The sequence below is a fragment of the Theropithecus gelada genome, chromosome 6, assembly GCF_003255815.1.
Source record: "Theropithecus gelada isolate Dixy chromosome 6, Tgel_1.0, whole genome shotgun sequence".
In the NCBI taxonomy this organism is placed as follows: domain Eukaryota; kingdom Metazoa; phylum Chordata; class Mammalia; order Primates; family Cercopithecidae; genus Theropithecus; species Theropithecus gelada.
In genome coordinates, this window is record NC_037673.1 from 80,923,684 (window position 1) to 80,936,569 (window position 12,886).

Sequence of the window (12,886 nt, forward strand, 5' to 3'; positions counted from 1 at the left end):
GTCCCAGGGAGGTATGAACCTATTGTTGACTCAAATGCACCTATAGGAGGTGGCTGTAGACTCCGGTTGGGAGGTCCTTTCCAGTGAGGAGGAATGGGACTGAGGGTCTTCTTCAGAAAGTCTGACTATGTTTTCATAGAGCAGGTGTGCTGTGCTAAGATATCACTTCTCCCCTCAGTCGGCTTGGAGTCTCCAAAGTCTGAAGGATGAAATGGCTAAATCACCCAAACAGCAAAGATGGTGGCTTGCCTCTCTCTCTGGGAGTTTTGTCCCAGAGAGGTTTCAAACCTCTGTTAGCCAGAAAACACCAGTGAGAGTGGGTGGAGACTCCAGTTGAGAGGTTCCACCTAGTGAGAAGGAATAGGATCAAAGACCTGCTTAAAAAAGCAATCTGGTCATGTTTCTGTAGAGCAGTTATGCTGTGCTGGGGATTGCTTCAGCCTTCAGTAGTCCTGGAATCTCCAAACCTGGAAGGCTGGAGCAATTAAATCACCCAAACTGCAGAGATGGTGGCCACCCCTCCCCCGAGAACTCTGTCTCTGGGAGGTGCAACGCTGCTACCAGTGGCTGGCTGGAATTTCAAGCCAATGGGTCTTATCCAGTGAGGTGCTGTGGAAGCAGGGCCTGTAGACAGTTACTGCTGAGCTTCCTGGATTCAGCTGTTTGTTAGGGGTATGTACAGGGGTCTAACCTCCTGCTTTGCCAGGATTGCAGCTACTTTTTCTGGGAAGCCCAGAAAGCCTGGGTATCTAAGGCTCCCTGCTCTCTATGTGCCTTGGTGGCTGCTCTGCTGAGACTCCATGTAGTTCTGCGTGTCAGACTGAAGGCTCTGGTGGAGTGGGTTCACAAGTGTATCTCCTTTCTGAAGGGTTGCAAAGATCCATGGGAGAAATGTGGATTCCTGGAGTTGCACATTCACGCACTGCTTCTCTGAGTGGAGGAGGTTCCCCTGGCTCCATGTTACTCCTGGGTAGGCCATTGCCCAGCTTTGCTTTTCTCCGTTCTCCATGGGTCAAGTAGTTTTCTTGATTAGTCCCAAGGCATGATTAGTCCCAAGGGTGTTTCAGTTGAAGGTGTGTATTCACTCTCCCCTTCTATTCCTCTCCACGAGAGCTGTGTACACTAGTTGCCTCTAGTCGGCCATCTTCACAAATCAGATTTACCTTTTCACCCAATAAAGCAGACATTGGAAAGTGGGGCTTATATGGATGGGCAAATTGATCCTAGCCCAGAGTCCTAGAATTAGACAGACTTCCCAATGCGGTAACAAATATTACTACGCCACCTAAGCCTGTTTCTACTTCCAACCCAGTCAGAGCAGGGGCTTTATGTTTCAGCTTACAATTTAGACAAGCAATTGAGAAGGAGGTAGAACTAGCTAGGCTCAGTTCTTGAGTCTCAACTCAACACTCTGACTAATCATAAGAAAATGGAGTGTCATACTAAAGAACAAACCTTCACATGGAAGGAATATTAGGGGAGTAGTGAATAAGTTTCACTTTGACCTCCACTTGCTCAAAATTTTAGTTAAGTTCTTTTATTTGCATGCCAGCTCTCTGTATTAAAATCTTACCCATTTATTGACATGAAATACATCTCTTCATAAAGACTTTCACAAACTAAATGTCATATTTTCTGTAATCAGCTATGAGACTATTTACCAGTATGTTAAGAGTGCACCACTATGTCGTCACTTCTAACTATCTATCAACTATATGCATAAATATATATATTTATACATATATGTGTATATATAGAGAAAGAATGTAAAAGAGAGAGATGTCTAATTTCCCCTAATAAGTCTTGTTAAACAAAACCCATATTTTATTTGTAAAAGAATCACTTCAGTGCTAGTATGAATTAACTTAGTAGTTAGCATTTCCAATTTCAGAAATGATTACGTGCAGTATTAGCAATCATCATGGGGTGGTATTTTTCATATAATATATATATTATATTATCCTATATATATGGTTTTAGAATTTAATTTTTTTAAAATTGTTTCTACAGAAATTTCTCTCTATATATCTTAAATATGTCCATGGCATACTTTTACAATATATGTTATATGGCAGACCTTAGTTATATTCTTTAACCCTCAACACTTATTTTGTGTTCTTTAGACAATGCTGTAGAAGTGAAAATGATTATTGCTCTCACTCAAACTGACATATATTCTATAAGTGTGTCTCATATAGCACTGATATGCTTCATTTATCAATATGTATGTGTGTGTATATATTTTCAAGAACCCATTTATATATCTTAAATCTTTGTCCAATGAAAATGCACTAAAACACCTTTTTGCTATAATTCTTTCTTTGGAATGAAATAATCATAATTCAAACCCCAAATCACTTTTATAGTAAATATTTGATAGTGGATATATTCCAGTGAGTTGTTTGGAAGAAAAAAAATCAATAAATGTATATTCTCATTTAGTGCATGACTACTAAATAAAATTTCTCTATTGATATCAAAATAAATTAGTCTCATATTCAGAGAAAAGTAATTACAGTATCTATTGGTGATTATTTTAAAACTAAAATCTGATCATTACAAATTTAGATTGTACTTTAAAATGATGAAATCCTTTTAAAATTGATTTATAAAAAGATGATTTATAATTATGTTCTTTAAAAATATTCTCGTTATATTTATTAAAATATTTACCTTTCATCAATTAATATCTATAATAAAAATAGAACTGTACATTTTATTATCATTTTTATTGAGTTCATATTTTTTCTTATCTCTTCAACACCTAACATATATATATACCATAAATATTTGCCTTCAGACTTGCATATTAGACTAGTAACTTATTTTAGTATAACTGCTAAATTTATAATGGAAACTATGAAGTACAAAGGAAATTTTAGGATTACAATCTACTTCATATGTAAATAAAATATCACTGATTTAAAAAACGAAACTCAAACAAAACTTAGCTAAATAATAAAAAGTAAAATATAAAATACATAAAGGAAAATTAAAGAAAAATATAGTTCTGCAACTGACTTATGGTTGAAACCTCAAGCAGTGTTGGATTTTTTTTGTATTGATAGTAACAGAATAGTTTACAAGTAAAGATCTCTTCAGATTAATGGGACAGACTTCCAATCTCTTCCAGTTATTTAATTTACTAGTAAATAGTTCCATTATCCAAGGTTTATATCAATCCTAAAATATTGAGCTTTAAATTCTGTCAAGTAACTTACCTGCTATCTAAGCTTCTTGAATTCTGCCTCCTCCAAAGAATGCAAATAAAGATGTCAAAGTCAATGGAAGCAAGACTGTATAAAGTATAAAATAACAAATTCAGCTCTATAAAATGTAAAAAATCATGATTTAAAACACAGCCTAAAATGTCACGTTAATGAGGACACAATGTTAAAAATAAATTCTTGTTTAGGTGGCTTGCATTCATGGAGAAATGTCTTCTAAATCGAATCCAGCTTTCTACGTATTCAAGCGGGGTGCATGAATCAATGCATTTCTCAACTGAGTAAGACAGTCATACAGCCATTACTAAGATGTGTGGGACCAGAAGCTTATCATTTTTTTCTCCTCTTCTAAGTCATTGTTCATAAAATGAGTAATAATAAATTCTGAGGAGGAGGTAAACACTCAAGAATAGTTTAGCAACTGTAATGCTTGTGTCAACTCCTCACTGTCCCAGCTTGACATATCCCTACATAGAGCTTCTTATATAACTATGGTAGGGGAAAAAATTCCCTATTAGTCAAAAACTGATTTTTTTTTAGTGCATTAAAATGAATTGCTAAAAGAATAAAATTTTAAAAGATACACAAAATACAAGCCCAAATGTTACCAGTAAATTCAAAAACTTCCCGCCTATTTCCCAATGAATATAATCAGAATAAACATAATATAGGGAAAATGAAAAGATAATTAGAAAAAAGATACATATTTTTTATTGAAAGGGTGCTTGTACACAGTTGACAAAAAGAATCCCTATCACATCCCAACATATTGTCATTCCACAATTAGAAGTAAGCATATCTTCTGAAATAAATAGAAGTTCCTTTTATAAAACACCTATATGAACACTGATAAAATGTATGTGTCAATATTAACAGACTTTAGTGTGACAAATTACCTTACTTCTTGCTGGTTAATTTGTCAAGTGTGAGTTGAATTGCCAGCACGATTGTCAGGGATAATGTATATACAACCTGTTAACTTTCATAGTAGAGAAGATAATCCTACTGAGTTATGTAGATAGAAATAAAACAAATAGTTTAAAGTAATTTTTGCAACTTCAGGATATTCATTTTTTATTTACATTAAAAATGAAGCAAGAATGATGCTCTTTTTACTATTGTCTTGGTTATTTATTAAGCTTCTTTTAAAAGCAGCTGTACTACTCTTTAAAAAGAGCTGTGCCAGAAAAGACAAGTAAAAATTCATACTTTCTGTTTATTGTATATGTTCATTAGGTCCAAAGAATTTATTCAATATTTTAGAGCAGAAATGTATTTTAGAAATAAATTATTCTAAATCTCTGTCTTTCAGATGAGAAATATCAACTAAGTAGCAGATTATTAAGCACTAAGCATCTGTTGATGATTGCTTTCAAAGACAGCTGTAAGAATTATTCCCATCCTACTTGCCCTTTTGCAATGGAATTTGTCATTTCTTCGAATAACAGGTGGAATCTATTTTTCCTCTATTGAATCTGGGTTGGCCCTGTGATTTGCTTTTACGAATAGAATGAGTCAGAAATTACTTCTGAGAGTAAGTTTTTAGAGGCCTTGTAACTTCCTTTTTCACTCTAGGAAGGATCAGCTACCATATAAAGAAATCTGGACTGTCATGCTGGTGAGGCTAGATGGAAAAAAGTACCCTGAAGATTGGTAGGATGCAAAACTGCAAGGAGAGAAAAGCTCTGAAGGATAATAGCCTATGAAGAAAGAGAGATTTCAGCATTCCAGCCATCTTTGCTATAGGGTCAGATATATGAGGTAATAATGATACTCTACCCTCAATAGGGAGCAGAGAAAACCCATCCTAATTAAGTTTCTTCAAATTCCTGATCCACAAGATAAAATAAAATGGCTCTTGTATTAAGCTACTTAGTTTTGGAATGATTGAAGTCACTAAATTTTGAGGTAGTTGCTCTTAAGTTATAAATACCTGAGTCTAACGGCGCCAATGAGCCTAGCAATTCAATGGCAAATAAGAGTTGGTGTATAATTATAAGTACACTGCCAAGAGATGATTAGTGATAAATTCATGTGCAATTGGCTCTAAGAACGTTATAAGCAGCACACTGATGTAAATTCAAAATGTCATTGGAATAGAGGACAGTTATGTCGAGTAACGCATCAGCAAACATTTTACAAAAGAGGTGATAATAGAGTCAAATTTCACTCAACCTTTCATTCATCCATCATATGTGTAATGGGTGCATCACCAGTGCTCTGTAACAATATGTAGAAACTGAGAACATCATGTTTTGTTTAGAGAACTAATGTTGCAAAAACTGGATTGAAGGATTCTGTGAAGAATTAATGGGTTATGAACTTAAAAAATTAGGTAGGAACTAGATCATAGAAGATTTTGAAACTATTCCAAAGACATTAAATTTACGTTTTTGTAAAATGGGGTGATACTTCAGAACATTACTGGAAGGGATCATTTCAAATGTAAAAAATGAAGTCTAGACTCTTCTGAGAAATAATCAACAAAAGTCAGTAGTTGATTGGATCCACTATAAGAAGAGGATTGATGAAGAACAAATCAACACTCTATACTACAGATTCTGTATCATTTTGAAACTAATCATAAAACATTCAAGTGCTAGATTTTAATAAATGCATAAAAATCCATTTAGTTTTAATTTTCCTAATGCAAATGTATCTTAACATTCTGAGATTGAAGTTACTTAGCTGTAATTCAAAAATTGCAAAATTTCTATTGACACATAAAATTATAGAATGGTCCTTTGGTATGAAACGAACTATTTAACAATTTGGTAGGCAAAGAAAACTAGGAACAAATTTTAAGCATTTTTTTACCATTTCAGATTTATTTGATTTGATAATTAATCATTCTGTTATTTAAGATTTATGAAATACAACAATATCGTTTATATTTTCCTTATACAAAAATAAGTTTTGAGTTAGATATAGAAGAATTATGGGTCTAATTCTCTTTTTCACAAGTTAACGTACTAAACAATGAATCATTCACAAAGGTGCTGTACTCCCAATATCACACATTTACAGTAGTTTTTAACTTTAATATAAGAAGTTTGCTTTAGGAGGAATGGCATATTGAAATTATTAAAATTGAATTTTTACTCAACATAAGTTTAATTATAAAGAGAGCTTCAGTTCCTGGTTGGGACAAAAAGAAACTATCCATCATATTGCAAATTTTATCAGCTTACAGTTTTATAAAACTAAATTATTTCACCCTGCATAATATAAAAGTTTAAACATAACACAAAGTTTTTGTGAAATTCTAAAGAATAGCATTATTGATAATGAATACATTGAGCTCAACTCATGGCCTTCTGTATGATGAATGATGTGGATTATTAGAATATTATTTCTAGGAAAAACCTATTTCACTATCTAATGTATAATACTGATAAAGTGTTATTTTATTCCATATTATGTTCTTATTCTTGTAGTCTCTTTTCATCATTCATATTTAAACAATTTGTTTTATTATATAAATACATTGCCTTTCTTTAAATATTTATATTTATATAATCACATCCTACTGATCTTCTTAAAGCATGGATTGAGCATATTTCATATACCCATTTTAATTTGTCTTTTCAATAACTGAACTATTTTTGTGCCTTCTCACTAAATTAATCTCACTGGCAATAAATTACTCAAAATGTAGTGCTCTTATTAAGAATAGAACACACCAACTAAAGTCATGTAGCTGTAAGGTATTCTGACAATATGTTTGCAAATAATTATTAAAAGTGTATCAAAACAATAAGTTAAATTCAGTAAAGAACAACAAAGAGAGAAAAATGTTTTAATGATTTAGCTTGTGTAAAGGATAAAATGTATTATATATGACTTCTGGTGAAATACATTGAATTAGAAATATATTTTTTCTCCTTCTATCTTGTATTAGCAGTAAATTAGACTAAAGCAACTGTTATTAACCCATTATTCAATATAAACTGAGAGGGAAAAGTCCTATAAAAGATATCCACAAGTTTGGAGAAGATTGAAAACATTCAAAGAAGCCCCGAAGTTGAGAAAGTTTAATTCCAAATGCTTGCAAGAGAAAAAAGCAAGTTCTTATAACAGGAAATATGCTGACAAAGTGCAGGAATTAAAAGTATTAAGTGTCTTTGAAAGAGAGGAATGGGGGAATCACAAGAAATTGATTGAAAGTCAAAGGGCAATTGGAAGCCCAAATTATTTCCTGCATCTAACACTGTGAGTCAATTCTATGCACCCGCTTTCTACTGAGAGACAGATATTTTACTAAACTATAGATCATTCAGAGTCAGGCAAATCATGAATAACAGAGGACAGGGAAATACGTTTTAGAGAAAACAGATACATTAATTAAAAACCAAGTTTCTAAATGAACGGTGTGCAGGCAGCCTTCTCTTGTTTCAAATCTCCAAGAGCACTGGGTATTCTTCAGAGTCCCACATCACCCTCTTCCTCCCCCTGCCAACACACAGACACACACACACACAAACACACTTATCATAGAGGAAACTGTGGCTTCTTCTCTGAAGAATCTAAGCAGGCAAAGACAGCATCTATACATTCTAAAATCTGTCCATATTCCAATGAAATAGTTGAACTCCCCTCAGCACATTCCATGAGAAAACCCATCACTTAGTAAGTCCCATACAAAGAGATTCCAGTCAATTACTTGGTGTTTCAGTTTTAAATATGATGGGTTGGCTAACAATTACCTGCCATTTGAGCAAATAATTTAATATGAAATGAAAACACCTGGGGGAGAGAGAGAGAGAAAGAAATAAAGAAGAAGAAAAAGCAAGAAATAAAGTATAATAAATATTTTAAAATTAGAAATGGCATAATCAGATAGATGAGTTGACATTCATCATAAAACCTCAATGGAATTTATAATGAATAAAATAATTAAAAAGTATCTTTCAGATATTAAACATATGACAGAGATTAAGGATGTTGAGGGCTACATTTGAAGAGATTTATAGATGAGAGTATAACAGAAAACTATAGAAGTATAAACAATGTTTAAAAGTTACAGACCCTACAGTGATCCTATATTCAACGAATAAAAATTCTAGAAACTGAAAGTAGAAAAACTGAAAATAAATCAAATAAATAATATAAAAAATCCCAGAAATATGAGCATAGGCATCCATGTTGAAATAGTGCACTGAGTATCTTACCAATGAATAAAAATAAGTAAAATTACGTTATTATGAAATTTCACAGCAGTAGAGAAATTTCCAAAAAGAAAAGGAGCTAGAAAAAGCAGCAGTGAACAGGAATTGGAATAGCATTCTCAGCAGCAAAGATGGATGAGAGAAGGCAGTAAATATATTGCCTGCAGAAGTCTGGAAAGAAATCAAGTCCAACCTTTCTTAGTTAAAATCTCTATTGGGTATAAACGATTTTTCGGTTCGTTTGTATGTTTGCTTCTTTTTGTTTTAAGGCAGTGTGAAATGCTTTTAAGGCATTTTGAGATATACTTTATTTCAAAAACATAACTACCTATACAGTTTTTCTCTTAATCCACCAGAGGCTGTGTGTTGCTCAAAATAAAAATTAAAATTGGCCAGGCATGGTGGCTCATGCCCATAATCCCAGCACTTTGGGAGGCCGAGGCAGGTGGATTACTTGGGGTCAGGAGTTCGAGACCAGACTGGCCAATATGGTCAAACCCCACTGCTACTAAAAATACAAAAATTAGCTGGGCATGGTGGCACTCGCCTGTAATTCCAGCTACTTGGGAGGCTGAGGCAGGAGAATTACTTGAATCTGGGAGACAGAGGTTGCAGTGAGCTGAAATTGTGCCACTGCACTCCAGCCTGGGTGACAGAGCAAGACTCTGCCAAAAAAAAAAAAAAAAATTAAAGTCAAGAAAAAAACAAGCCAAACAAGCCATGGTATCCAGGATATAGAGACTCTAATAAGAGTGATAAAGCAAATTCTCAAGATAACAACTCTGTAGTAAGCCAGGAAAGTTACTAGGCTAGTTTGGAGTTTGAGGACAAAGTATTCCTGGAGAGAAAGCTTAAGGATGGAGTTAGGGGTGGGGGAAAAAGGGAGGGTGGAGGGCAGGTAGATAACAATTATTAAATCTAGAACAAAAAAGTAACAAATTAAAGGAAATGTACTTGCTTCCCCATTGACAAATATTTCATTTTAATTTTAAAAATGCTACAGTTGTGCACTACTAAATGGTAAGAAATTGGAAAGGTAGTAATAGAAATAGAGATCAAGAGGTAAAAAGGAGAGGAGCAGAATGCTGTATATGTGTTCTTAATTGTAAGCCTTATTGTCACTGGGGCATTTACTGATCAATATGAAATATATACATAATAATTTCTAATGACAAAAAAGTACGCAGTTTGATCCACTCTGTTAATTTGAGTATAACTGAAAATCTGTAATTGTTAACACACTTTATGTTTTTGGAGTAGTTTTAAGTTCACAGTAAAGTTAAGCAGAAAGTACATGCACTTTCCCATATACACCCTGTCCTCCCACATGCACATTATCCATTATCAACATCTCAAACCAGAAAGGCATATTTGTTACAACTGATGGACTGACATTGACATTATTATCACCCAAAGTCCACAATTTACATTGGAATTCACCCTGGTATTGTACCTTCTATGAGTTTTAACACATATATAATGGCATGTATCCCTGTGGTAATATTCATAATAGTTTCACTGCTCTAGCAAAACGTCTGTGCTCTCCCTACAAAAATTTATTTTAAGCAATCTAATTGAAGATATTAGATAATGAAAAATTATAGTGCCATTAACTACGAAAAGAGAGACACCAGAGAAGTGAACACAGCCTTTGTGGCTGCCTTACCTCTAAGGGTGTGTTTCATTCCAGAAGAGACAACCAAGATGATGAAATGTTGGGCAGCACTTTCTAAAGCCTCCAAGACATCAAGTTATAAACAATTAGTCTAGGGTCAACCAAGTAAAGAATAAGGATGGGTGTGAAATCAGGGAATATGAGTGAGTCTAAAGTATATTGTCCCTCATAAGAACTATATATAGGCATTAGATAATCTCTAGCCAGTTTCCCATCTATTACAATTTTTATTTTGCCTGTCTAAATTCTTTAGACTTTTTTTGAAACAATTCTCCTGACAATAAAGTATCTGTTTTTTATAAATTTGAAAATATCTTTATTTTATTTTTGAAAAAATATTTTCACTAAGCATATATAGTTTGATTTTTTTATTAGCACTTAAAATTTTTATTTTCATTGCCTTTTGACCTGCGTAATTTCTGATCTAAGACATGATCTTCTTGAGAACTGTACCTAATGCCCTATATACAGTGAAATATCTTCATCTGGTAAGAAAGCAACTTATTTCCAGCCTGTATGAATTCTGAAAATTGTTCTGCCTATATATTTTTGCCATTGCCAAGATTTCTGTCTCTGTGAATCATGTAAAAACTATATTATAATATTTGATTCTAATTATACAAAAGCATGGCATTTGACCCACTTCTTTCTTTCTTTGAAAATTATTTTATTCTCTACTTCCTTCTTCATATTTTCTTCTCTGTGTCTATCACACTCTCTGGGGACAAAGTGTTCATGGAGAGAGAGCTTAAGGGTGGATTTAGGGGTTCTACTTCCTTCTTCATATTTTCTTCTCTGTGTCTATCACACTCTCTGGGAACTTCTCTCTCTTTCTCTTCTTATCTCCCTGTATCCTTGTCTCTCTGTCTCCCTGGCTCTGAATAAATATTTTCTTCACAAGCCTCTTTAATCCTTCTGGGCAAGTTCCCCATCACCCTTTTGTCTAGGAAAAAGAAAGACTGACAGGCCTGTCTGTGTAGTGGACAATCTTTGTTTTGTCTGTTCAGTCACCATTAATCATCAGCATTTTTCTGTAGACAAGGTATATGTACAGAAGAAAATCTTTAAGATAGTGATTCATAGCTAGAGTATCTCAAGATATTGATACACTTAAGATCAGTAAAAGTGAAAATGATACCATTGGCCAACTGCTAAGAATTGTGCATAACCAGTAGCCCATGTTATCTTGCAGAAGCACTTGTTAAGTCTTACACAAAAGATGCTAAATACTAGAAGACAGAAAACTGAAAAATCACAGAATTCAAAAATATTTTTAAAGTAAAAGAAGTACATTGTTTATGCATACATTATGTAATCACATGTTCAATGTGGTGTCAAGTTAAAAGTGGAGGTAGCTGCTATTCTAGAGAATAGTTGAAAATACCACTTGTTATAAACTGAATGTTTGTGCTCTTCCACCAAAAAAAAAAAAATCATATGCTGGAATGCTACTCCCCAGTGTGATGGTATTTAGAGGTGAGGTCTTTGGAGATAATTAGGTCATAAGGGTAGAGCCCTTATCCTTGAGATTAGTGCTTTTATAAGAAGACACATGAAAGCTTGCCCCTTCTGTTCTCCACCATGTGGAAGGTACAATCTGCCAACAAAGGACAAGACTTTTACCAGACCCATATCTGTCAGTACCTTGAATTCGGATTTTCCAGCCTCCAGAACTGTGAGGTATAAAGGTATGTTGTTTAAGCCACCACGTCTATGGCAATATTTTTATATCAGCCTAAGATATTACTCAACATGGGCAGGAGAAACATATTCTCTGGCTTTTCCTCATCAGGAGTGGCGATGAGGATCAAAACAACAGGAAATCAGTTGTTTGAGGATAAAATGGGTCTCTATTCATCCAGTAAAATTGACTATGGGGAGATCAAGGATGGATATTTTCTGCTCTTCAGCACAAAAATTGGAGAATATTCCAAACCTAAGGGACATTAACTTATAATATTACAAAAAATATACAAATATTTTGAATTTTTAAATATTTTCTCTTATCACATGCGGTTAACTTTAGTATTGGAATTTGTAAACAGCCATTAGATCATTTACTAGTAAAACAGAATTTCTTCTTTCCTTTTTTGTAATAAAGAAAAATGTAATGTATAAAAATCTTACAGTCCTAAACTAAAGTATACCATTGCATTTAAGAATATTTTTCATGATGTGTAAACTAAATTTCACAGAAACTTACCTCTGAATACAGAGTAGGCAGACCAAGATTTCAGACTATTTTTTCTATTAAAATGTTCACATTTGATTCTGTCTACCTACAAATTTAGGTTTTTCAAACACAAAAACCTAGATGGCAATTTTAACATTCTGTAGTTAGATCAATCATGAAAGTCTTATGATATTTGGTTCCGTATTATAAGAAATAAACATAATTAAAGGAAATTGCATAGCACTAATAACATTTCAGTTTTCTCTGAGTTTCTCTCAACCTTGTGTGACTGATTTGGTTGATTTTGATTTCCAGAGTAACAAAATTCAGGAGAAGCAGTAAGGGACCATGTACACCAACACTTCACTATGAATTAGACCTGGATCCTGCTAAATGTTCATTATTTCTGTCTAACATTGTCCAGCTTACACAGAAAGTCAGACGATATTATACCAAACCAGGGTTTTCAGCAAACAGAGCGAAATGTAGAATGACATGGCACCTAACAGAGTCAGCTGTGATTCAAGATAACTGATGTACAAGGGCAAACTTATCAACTTGCTGAAATTGAACTGGGCTAAATCACTTTGCTCTCTCTGAAGCAGCCAAACTAGCAAGGAGGCTGTAAATTAGTGTCCCAAAC